At 33.7% G+C, this 11,944-nt stretch overlaps 1 non-coding gene across 1 annotated transcript; it reads left to right on the forward strand.

Annotated features, from left to right (window-relative positions):
- Positions 1 to 11,488: 11,488 nt before the first annotated feature.
- On the forward strand, positions 11,489 to 11,570 carry TRNAS-AGA (transfer RNA serine (anticodon AGA)). The gene has a single exon. It is a non-coding gene; the product is annotated as a tRNA-Ser (tRNA).
- The last annotated feature ends 374 nt before the right edge of the window (positions 11,571 to 11,944 follow it).

An 11,944-nucleotide genomic window follows, 5' to 3' on the forward strand; every position in this document is an offset into this window, starting at 1 on the left:
TAATAATAATAATAATAATAGTAATAATAATAACAGTGATGATAATAGTATTTTAAAAAATTACAACAGTAATAATAATAATAATAATAATAACAATGATAATGATAATAATGATGATAATAATAATATTAATAATAATAATAGGTCTAATAATAATGATGATAGTAATAACAGTGATGATGATAATAATATTTTTAAAAATTACAATAGTAGTAGTAATAATGATAATAACAATAACAGTGATTATGATAATAATATTTAAAAAATTATAACAGTAATAATAATAATGATAATAATAACAATGATAATGATAATAATGGTGATAATCATCATCACCATCATCATCATCATCATGTCAGTAATTTCAAGGCTACTGTAACAAGCCCAGTAGGCTGCAGTGAATATTCCGAAGGCGTTTTTGGCGCAACGCAGGTGCAATGCTTGTGACACTCCAGCAGGTTCTTAACGTCTGGCTGCTAATTCGTGTCACGACTGTCCATACGATTAAATATGATGAAATGACGAGCAATTCCGTCGCCCTAGCAACCACGCTGCTGTAAGTTCGAGTTGAAATCTAACTTGTATTGTAAGAATTTGGCTCATGTCTAATCAAGATTTTGTTAATTTCTCCATTTTGTAATTTAATCGTTCGTCTTTTGTTCATTATATCTCCATTTTGTATTTTAATCGTTGTTCTTTTCTTCATTTCTCCATTTTGTGATTTAATCGTTCGTATTTTGTTCATTATATCTCCATTTTATATTTTAATCGTCGTTCTTTTCGTCATTTATCCATTTTGTAATTTAATCGTTCGTATTTTGTCATTATATCTCCATTTTGTATTTTAATCGTTGTTCTTTTCTTCATTTCTCCATTTTGTAATTTAATCGTTCGTATTTTGTTCATTATATCGCCATTTTGTATTTTAATCGTTGTTCTTTTCTTCATTTCTCCATTTTGTGATTTAATCGTTCGTATTTTGTTCATTATATCTCCATTTTATATTTTAATCGTTGTTCTTTTCTTCATTTCTCCATTTTGTAATTTAATCGTTCGTCTTTTGTTCATTATATCTCTATTTTATATTTTAATCGTTGTTATTTTCTTCATTTCTCCATTTTGTAATTTAATCGTTCGTCTTTTGTTCATTATATCGCCATTTTATATTTTAATCGTTGTTCTTCTCTTCATTTCTCCATTTTGTAATTTAATCGTTCGTCTTCTGTTCATTGTATCGCCATTTTATATTTTAATCGTTGTTCTTCCCTTCATTTATCCATTTTGTAATTTAATCGTTCTTTTGTTCATTATATCTCCATTTTATATTTTAATCGCTATTCTTCCCTTCATTTATCCATTTTGTAATTTAATCGTTCGTCTTTTGTTAATTATATCGCCATTTTATATTTTAATCGTTGTTCATCCCTTCATTTATCCATTTTGTAATTTAATCGTTCGTCTTTTGTTCATTATATCGCCATTTTATATTTTAATCGTTGTTCTTCCCTTCATTTATCCATTTTGTAATTTAATCGTTCGTCTTTTGTTCATTATATCTTCATTTTATATTTCAATCGTCGTTCTTTTCTTCATTTCTCCATTTTGTAATTTAATCGTTCGTCTTTTGTTCATTATATCTCCATTTTGTATTTTAATCGTTGTTCTTTTCTTCATTTCTCCATTTTGTAATTTAATCGTTCGTCTTTTGTTCATTATATCGCCATTTTATATTTTAATCGTTGTTCTTCCCTTAATTTATCCATTTTGTAATTTAATCGTTCGTCTTTTGTTTATTATATCTCCATTTTATATTTTAATCGTTGTTCTTCTCTTCATTTCTCCATTTTGTAATTTAATCGTTTGTTTTTTATTTCTTCATTTTATAATTTAATCGTTGGTCATTTGTTCATTTCTCCATTTTGTAATTTAATCGTTTGTCTTTTGTTCATTATATCTCATTTTTTTTAATCGTTGTTCTTCTCTTCACTTCTCCATTTTCTAATTTAATCGTTTGTCTTTTGTTCATTATATCTCCATTTTATTTTTTAATCGTTGTTCTTTTCTTCATTTCTCCATTTTATAATTTAATCGTTTGTTTTTTTTTATTTCTTCATTTTATAATTTAATCGTTGGTCATTTGTTCATTTATCCTTTTTGTAATTTAATCGTTTGCCTTTTGTTCATTTCTATATATTGTAATTTAGTCGTTCGTCTTTTGTTCATTTCTCTATTTTGTAATTGAATCGTTGGTCTTTTGTTCATCTCTCCATTTTGTAATTTAATCGTTGGTCTTTTCTTTATTTCTCCAATTCCAACCATGCTCATAATAACAATCACGAACAGCATAAAAGTTTCACGCAATTATAGGGATTAGATGAATTTCGTGTCACCTTTTCAGTTGCTTTCCCGTATGTTCATTCTTTACATTCCCTTTTATTTTAGCGCATTCGCTTTTCCATTCACAATTTTCTTTATTTCTTTTGTTTTGCGTATTTTAGTTTTGCTTTATTATTATTATTATTATTATTATTATTATTATTATTATTATTATTATTAGGAACATTGAATCTAGACGTTTGAGATGGGCAGGGCATGTAGCACGTATGGGCGAATCCAGAAATGCATATAGAGTGTTAGGTGGGAGGCCGGAGGGAAAAAGACCTTTAGGGAGGCCGAGACGTAGATGGGAAGATAATATTAAAATAGATTTGAGGGAAGTGGGATATGATGATAGAGACTGGATTAATCTTGCTCAGGATAGGGACTAATGGCGGGCCTACGTGAGGGCGACAATGAACTTCTGGGTTCCTTAAAAGCCGGTAAGTAAATATTATTATTATTATTATTATTATTATTACTATTATTATTATTATCATCATCATAATCACATTATCACCATCATTTCGTCACTATTAGCATCATTTTTTCTGTTCGCCATCCGGCAGGTGAATTACGCTTCCTAATGGCCACATTTCGTCCTCCCTTTAAGCTGCAATTTACAAACCGCAATATCCGGATAATAGCCCAGAAAGAAAGGAGCAGGACAGGAAGGACACGGACTTCTCACAAAGAAGAACCTGCTGCCTTTCAGCTGCCCCATTATAACTTACTTTAGCTGTAATAACATCCCCCTCCCCCTGTTTATTGCGTACGAGGGGTTGCGCTCTGCACATTTCGTAAAACGCGCTAGGACAATGCAAATGAGAGGGACAATGCATCTTGTGAGGATTTTGTGAAAGGAATAAAATTATGACTGGTATATTGTACGTTTCCATGGTGACGTGACATTACCATATCGGCTAAAGGGTCGAATTTCCACGCTGGAGACCTGAGTTCGTATCTCGGTAAATGTAATTGGAATTTATAGTGTACAAAGACGTCACTAACTTAAATAGATTTTTACAGGTTAGAGTACTTCCATTTCCCCCACCGCTATTCTACACTTACGACATTAATAATCGTCATTACAGAGAATGATTATTTTGGACGTATACCTTGAAATATACCCCAACAACTTTGGGGGTATAAATATGACGAGAATATACCTCTGGAGGTACGTGGAAGAAAGAAAGTGACCTGGGATTCATCGAATCCCTATTCTGGCGTCCAGTGTTGCCAATTCAGTGGTTTTCCCGCTGGATCTAGCGTTTTTCGGCGTTAGTTTAGCGGGTAAAATGTATGAAATTTGTATTGCTGATATAGGGATTTAGCGGATATTTTTAACACTCACAGCGGCAAAATAACATAATTTTATATTGACAATATAGCAATTTAGCGGTTTCTGCACGGCTTTACAGCAGATTTTTAAGAATCGAGTTGGCAACACTACTGGCGTCAAACGTTTATGCTGTTCGTGACTGTTATTGTGAGCATGGTTGGGGTTGTGAGGATGTTTGGGATTTTAAATAAAAGTTTGATATTTCTTTTCATTTCTGTCTTCATACTCCCCGCATTTAAATTTAACAAGGCGGAGCCTTCTCGTTAACTACTTCATAATCGCTTCCTCATTCCAGGAGGCCTAGTCTGCAGACAACAATGCAATTGATAATCGAAACGATTCACACATCAATATGATTTTAAATAAAAGTTTGATATTTCTTTTCATTTCTGTCTTCATACTCCCCGCATTTAAATTTAACAAGGCGGAGCCTTCTCGTTAACTACTTCATAATCGCTTCCTCATTCCAGGAGGCCTAGTCTGCAGACAACAATGCAATTGATAATCGAAACGATTCACACATCAATATGACGCCAGTGAGTTGTTTGAAATTGTAATGAATAATAATGTGTTATTACAGAGAATTGAATTTATTTCGAAATTAATAACACTGTTAAGTACTTTATATTCGGATACGTTAAATTAACTACAGTATTTCTGGCTTTATACTCCCGCATTTATTAATCACTCCATTTGTGTAAGAGGAATAAATGATACAATTAAAATTAAGTTTAATATTTCGTTAAGGCTTTACTCGTTAAAAAATATTTGATATTAATGATTTTCATGGCCATCTGATACCGAAATCACAGGTAACTATTTTTAACACGGCCCCTTTGAATAAAAATACTTACTTACTTACTTACTGGCTTTTAAGGAACCCGGAGGTTCATTGCCGCCTTCACATAAGCCCGCCATTGGTCCCTATCCTGAGCAAGATTAATCCATTCTCTATCATCATATCCCACCTCCCTCAAATTCATTTTAATATTATCTTCCCATTTACGTCTCGGCAACCCCAAAGGTCTTTTTCCCTCCGGCCTCCCAACTAACACTCTATATGTATTTCTGGATTCGCCCATACATGCTACATGCCCTGCCCATCTCAAACGTCTGGATTTAATGTTCCTAATTATGTCAGGTGAAGAATACAATGCGTGCAGTTCTGTGTTGTGTAACTTTCTCCATTGTCCTGTAACTTCATCCCTCTTAGCCCCAAATATTTTCCTAAGAACCTTATTCTCAAACACCCTTAACCTATGTTCCTCTCTCAAAGTGAGAGTCCAAGTTTCACAACCATACAGAACAACCGGTAATATAACTGTTTTATAAATTCTAACTTTCAGATTTTTCGACAGCAGACTGGATGATAAAAGCTTCTCAACCGAATAATAACAGGCATTTCCCATATTTATTCTGTGTTTAATTTCCTCCCGAGTATCATTTATATTTGTTACTGTTGCTCCAAGATATTTGAATTTTTCCACCTCTTCAAAAGATAAATTTCCAATTCTTATATTTCCATTTCGCACAATATTTCCGTCACGAGACATAATCATATACTTTGTCTTTTCGGGATTTACTTCCAAACCTATTTCTTTACTTCCTTCCAGTAAAATTCCCGTGTTTTCCCTAATCGTTTGTGGTTTTTCTCCTAACATATTCACGTCATCCGCATAGACAAGCAAGTGATGTAACCCGTTCAATTCCAAACCCTCTCTGTTATCCTGGACTTTCCTAATGGCATACTCTAGAGCAAAGTTAAATAAATAAAAAATAAATAAAATAAATCAATGAAATAAAGATGCAAGAAAATACATATTTCATTCATTAATTCAACTTCATTACTGGACTTGCCTATTGCAGAAAAAAAATCATCTAAACGTTAACACTGTTTTAATCTATAAAGGTAATTCGTACGATGCTCATTTTTACTCTTATCATTAGAGAAACCGATAAGGTATGATTTTTCTTTTTGCAGTTTTTAAATGAAAAGGGGGGGGGTTTCTTGCAAATAAAATTAAAAGATTAACACGTATCGTTATTTCATGCCATTAGAAAATCTGGCAATCCTACTGCAGTCACTAAGGGACGGAATCCAGCTGTTCAGACCGAATGCTTATGTGCTTTCCTACGTTAGATGACGCCGAGCTGTTGCCAACTTACGCAGACTTTTCAGCTTAATTTATTTTATGAACCATGTACATAATTAAAAAGGACACGTTTCTTTTCCATTTATTTTAATGTGTTCTATTGCCCCCTTCAATCTGCACAGTTATATCACTTCCACCCTGTATAAACAGACGATATCTTGGATGGCTGGTGGTTTCGTTTAAGAAATGCTGCTATGAAAATAACCTCTTAAAATATACAGGGTGTTTCCGAGGTGGTGTTACAAATTTTCATGGATGATGGCGAAGGGCACATGTATCAATTTGAGATAAGGAACCCTGGACCGGAAATGACCGAGTCGAAAGTTACAAGCAAAAATAGTTGTGTGGAAATGAAATAATTTTATTCCTCTGTACACCTTATTTATGTGTATCTATCTGTACATCTTACACACACTGTATTCATCTGACGTTGTTCACGTTGTCTACTTACAGTATTCCATTCAGTGCGCTGTCTGAGGGGTGGGGACAGGAAACTACACTAAAGCAATGCAGATAGCGTAATGTGTAACGGACATGGTCGGTCCTGATATGCACGTCTGTAGACAGCAGTATATGTGTACAAGTTGCAGTGTCCAGTCGATCAGTCGTAGTGAAATGGAGGAGTACACGAGAGCGGAATAAGCAGACCTGATTTTCGAATACGGATGAGCCAATGGGAACAGTAGACAAGCTCACAGATTGTATCGGGACAAGTACCCACGTAGGAGACATCCGGCCCATATCATTTTTCCACGACTGTTCCAAAGGTTAAGAGAAGGAGGGCACGTGGTGCCAAATTACAATGCCATTTCCACACAACTATTTTTGCTTATAATTTTCGACTCGGTCATTTCCGGACCAGGATTCCTATCTCAAATTGATACATGTGCCCTTTGCCATCATCCCTGAAAGTTTGTAACACCACCTCGGAAACACCCTGTATAAACAAATGAGGATGGATCCGCTAGAATAATAAACATAAATTAGGTTGCGCATTCCATTTGATCAATGTTGTGGCTTCAGGAAATGTTTCGACTCGCATAACTTCTTTTTTTTTTACTTGGTTATTTAACGACGCTGTATCAACTACGAGGTTATTTAGCGTCGATGGAATTATAATAATAATAATAATAATAATAATAATAATAATAATGATTTATTTTAGCTGGCAGAGTTAAGGCCGTAAGGCCTTCTCTTCCACACAACCAGCAAAAAGTGTATATACATATGCATGAACTTACAAAGAATTCAACAATTTGATTTAGATGAGAGTTGCATGTATACAAGAGTTATTTACGAATTAAACAACAAAATACTATGAACTATTAATTAAACACTGAAATAAACTGGGTAGCAGAATTAAACTAAAATACATAGAATGTTAATATATTTCAAATTATATTAGATAATAGAAAGAGATTATTATGAGACAATTTTGAAAATGCAGCACAATCAGGATGATGTCTAAAGAAAAAAAGCAACAGTGTAGTCAGTAATATTTTAAATCAGTATGATTGGAGTGAAATGCTAATAAGGTTATCTTTTAAGCTGTTCTTAAAGGTGTTTGTTGTCTTGCAGCCCCTAATACTTTGTGACAAGGAATTCCATTGACGCGAGGTGGATATTGTAAAAGATGAGGAATAACAAGATGTTCTATGAAGAGGTATATTTAGCGTGCCACAGATAAGTGATCTGGTATTTACGTCGTGGTTAGAGTATAGATAAGAGAAACGAGACGAAAGGTAATTTGGTGTTGAGGTGTGCAGAATTCGAAAGAGTAAAGACAAAGAGTGTAAAGTTCTGCGTTCTTTAAGTCGGAGCCACGAGAGACTTGCGAAGGACGGTGATATGTGCTCATATCGTCGGATGTTGCACACGTATCTGATGCACATATTCTGAGCTCGCTGTAACTTGACTGACAGTTCAGAACTTAGATCACTTAACAAAACGTCACAATAATCGAAGTGCGGCATTACTAGGGTTTGTACTAGGGTAAGTTTTAGTTGCTGGGGCAAGAAGTTTCTCAAGCGACTCAAAGAGTGAAAGGAGGAACAGATTTTCTTTATCGTTTCTTTAACTTGAAAATTCCAACTTAGATTATTATCAAAAAAGAAGCCAAGATTTTTTACGACAGATGAATAAGGGATTAGCGTGTTGTTAAGGGTAACAACTGAAAGATTACTGTTATTAAGGGAGTTAACTACACGCTTATGTCCAATAATTATGGCTTGAGTCTTACTTGGGTTAAGTGCGAGTCCGAAATAATTGGTGATAATGAGATGATATTTGGCGAGATGAGGCCGAGGATTCGCCATAGATTACCTGACATTTGCCTTACGGTTGGGAAAAATCTCGGAAAAAACCCAACCAGGTAATCAGCCCAAGTGGGAATCGAACCCGCGCCCGAGCGCAACTTTTGATCGAAAGGCAAGCGCCTTAGCCGACTGAGCTACGCTGGTAACTTCTTAAAAATTAGGGTGGATCCACTAATGTAACAAGTTTGCGCATTCCATTTGATCATTGTTGTAGTGAAAGTATAACTTGAGCTATGAATAAATAAATTAAGCTCTTTAACTAACGAATACATTTCGGGTGACATGGACGCAGTTTCCATAAGGGACAATGTTGTAATTTCTGTGTCATTATTTTTTTTCTGAGTGGTACGCAGAAAAACGCCACGCTGAAAGTGAGTAATTAGCTACTACAAAGATAGACCTGCTAGTAAAATAGAAATCTTGTAGTAAAAATGTTTAATCTCGGCGAGAGAACAAAAATAGATAACAGACTCGTTATAGAAATGCGAGCTGCACGACACTCCGATATACCAACTACAAAAACAGAAGTTCCCGACGTGTGGTGAATCAGCTACACGCGCGGGATTGTGGGACACACATAAACTTTGCCGAAGACCCGTAAATGGGAATGTCAGTCGAAGTTTCTCAACTGCAGTGCACACGAACTTGGAAATAATGGCCTCAGTTACAGTTGGAAATGTTACTCACGTTTCTTAAACTAGACTGGAGTCAGAAAGAGTCTTTTACCAAATATTAGCCCTGCTTTATTGTACGAAACAGTTTCTTTAGTGTTATTGCACTTTTAAAGCGACAGTCACATTTTTTTCAAAGAAATGTAACATAGCCATGGAAACAAGTATTCAGAGCGAAGCGAACTCATAAAATCGGCATTCATATGTTTATCAAAACCCTATAGAGATCTAACCACAACTTATGGATGATTTTCTTCCCTTTTCCTTACTCAGTTTTGATTTTGAATAACGATATTATTCGAGGGTCACACTGATATTAACAGATGTAAATTCAAACCAATTTTTTTTAATAAAACAAAAGAATACTCATCGCATTCACTAATATTAACAGATGTACAATAAATTCAAACCGTTTTTTTTAATAAAACAAAAGAATACTCATCGCGTTCACTAATATTAACAGATGTACAATAATTTCAAACCGTTTTTTTAATAAAACAAAAGAATACTCATCGCGTTCACTAATATTAACAGATGTACAGTAAATTCAAACCGTTTTTTTTTTAATAAAACAAAAGAATACTCATCGCATTCACTAATATTAACAGATGTACAGTAAATTCAAACCGTTTTTTTAATAAAACAAAAGAATACTCATCGCATTCACTAATATTAACAGATGTACAATAAATTCAAACCGTTTTTTTTTAATAAAACAAAAGAATACTCATCGCGTTCACTAATATTAACAGATGTACAATAAATTCAAACCGTTTTTTTTAATAAAACAAAAGAATACTCATCGCGTTCACTAATATTAACAGATGTACAGTAAATTCAAACCGTTTTTTTAATAAAACAAAAGAATACTCATCGCATTCACTAATATTAACAGATGTACAATAAATTCAAACCGTTTTTTTTAATAAAACAAAAGAATACTCATCGCGTTCACTAATATTAACAGATGTACAGTAAATTCAAACCAATGTTTTTAATAAAACAAAAGAATACTCATCGCGTTCACCAATAAGAGATATTAACAGATGTAAATCCAAACCAATTTTTTAAAATAAAACAAAAGAATACTCATCGCGTTCACTAATATTAACAGATGTAAATCCAAACCAAATTTCTTTTTAATAAAACAAAAGAATACTCAAACGTGTTCACTAATATTAACACATGTAAATCAAAACCAATTTTTTTTAAGAAAACAGAAGAATACTTAAACGCATTCAATGATATTAACAGATGTAAATCGAAACCAATTTTTTTAATAAAACAAAAGAATACTTAAACGCGTTCACTAATATTAACAGACATAAATCGAAGCTAATTTTTGAAAATATAATATTTTTTACGTAGAAGTGAGAAAAATATAATTCTGGAGGTAAGTGCATTTGACCATTTTCGGACTATTTGCAAACTCGTCCTCCACTATTTACCTCCCTTGCATCAAAAATAACTATTTTCATGTCGTTTACAACACGGGATTGTAAGCTGATGGTAGCCAATTGTTCTATTGGTAAGCTTGTTGCTTAGCAACACAGTTACATATTTTTAGAGATTTTTCGTGTGAATGTGAACGTTTCCATTGGCATTATGTTCATAGAGTACTAAAGAAGCATTCAGACAGCGGAAGTGTTAGTTTTACCTCCACAGGTTTGTACAATAAGTGAAAATTAAGTTAAGTGATGAAGGCGCCGCTAGTAGCTAATTCTTTCACCTTCCATTCTCATATCCTGTCTAGTTCTTGAGGCCTTGTATTCAACACAATATGCAGTATCTATAATTATCTTTTTCCTTGCTAATATTTTCAAATACTGATCTATTTTGTAAGTTATTTCACTGCCTTATAACAACTTCTTATAGAACGTCGTTTGAATTAGTAATATTTGGCGAGATGAAATCGGAGATTCGGTATGACATTGTCAGACATTTTTCCTAGAGATTGTGAAAGTCTAGGAAAATAATCAAGCATTTAATACGATCGAGTAGGGTTCGAACCGAAAGCCAATCGCAGATAAGCAAACCAGCTTCTTACTCTGAGCTACAATCTTAAAATCTACGTAAAGATGAATTTTTGGTCCTACAGAATATATCTGTTATGGTAACAATGATTATTAGAGGAGAAAAATTCGCTCCAAAATGGCGGACGATACTACCTACCTAGACTTTATAGAGCCTTCACTTCTTAAGTCACGCCGTACATAACAGCGACGCGACTATAATTAATTAAATTACACTAGATATTTTGCTAAGTAGACTGATATGTAGAGCCTACTGCCTATATAATTTTGGCAAATTATATTCTTTACACCCTGTATAACCGATGACTTGTGGTAGGCCTATTTGATCCATTCTTAATAACAGATGGTGTGCGTTTTAAACATCAGTAAATTATTCACATCTCGGGTTCTGTCAACATGTAATAATATTTCTCAAAATTTCCGAAATTCGCTGTATTATATAGCACCGAATAATTTTTCTCCATTCTTATAGTAGCCTATCTATATTAAGAAAATCGGAACTATAGGCTACGTTGAAATATCGTGTGCACGAAGTATTGCAATCTAGGTCATGAAACACTCTCTACACCTCCACAAGATGCTGATGTTTCTTTCGTTGGCAGTCGTGGCCGAGTGGTTAAGGCGTCTGACTAGAAATCAGATTCCCTCTGGGAGCGTAGGTTCGAATCCTACCGACTGCGGATATTTTTATTACAACTTTATGAAGAGTATATAATGTCTTTTGATATTTTAAATGATTTTTATTTCAAATAGTGCACTGTAACAGTCAAAATGATTAAAGGACTTGTTTCCAGTCTTTCAGATCATAATCTGTTACCATATTCTCCCTTTACCTTAATCTTCAGCTATATCTACCCTTCGTCACCTTATTCTCCAGCCTTTTGTTTCTTCGCAGTGTTCTTGACTTTTTCTTTCTTTTTCACCTTATTCTTCACCTTTTCGTTTCTTCACCTTATTCTTTAGCTATTGTTTCTTCACATTATTCTTAAGTTTTTCTTTCTTCTTCACCTTATTCTTCAGCTCTTGGTTTCTTCACCTAATTTTTCAGCTATTG

The sequence above is a fragment of the Periplaneta americana genome, chromosome 1, assembly GCF_040183065.1.
Source record: "Periplaneta americana isolate PAMFEO1 chromosome 1, P.americana_PAMFEO1_priV1, whole genome shotgun sequence".
Lineage (NCBI taxonomy): Eukaryota > Metazoa > Arthropoda > Insecta > Blattodea > Blattidae > Periplaneta > Periplaneta americana.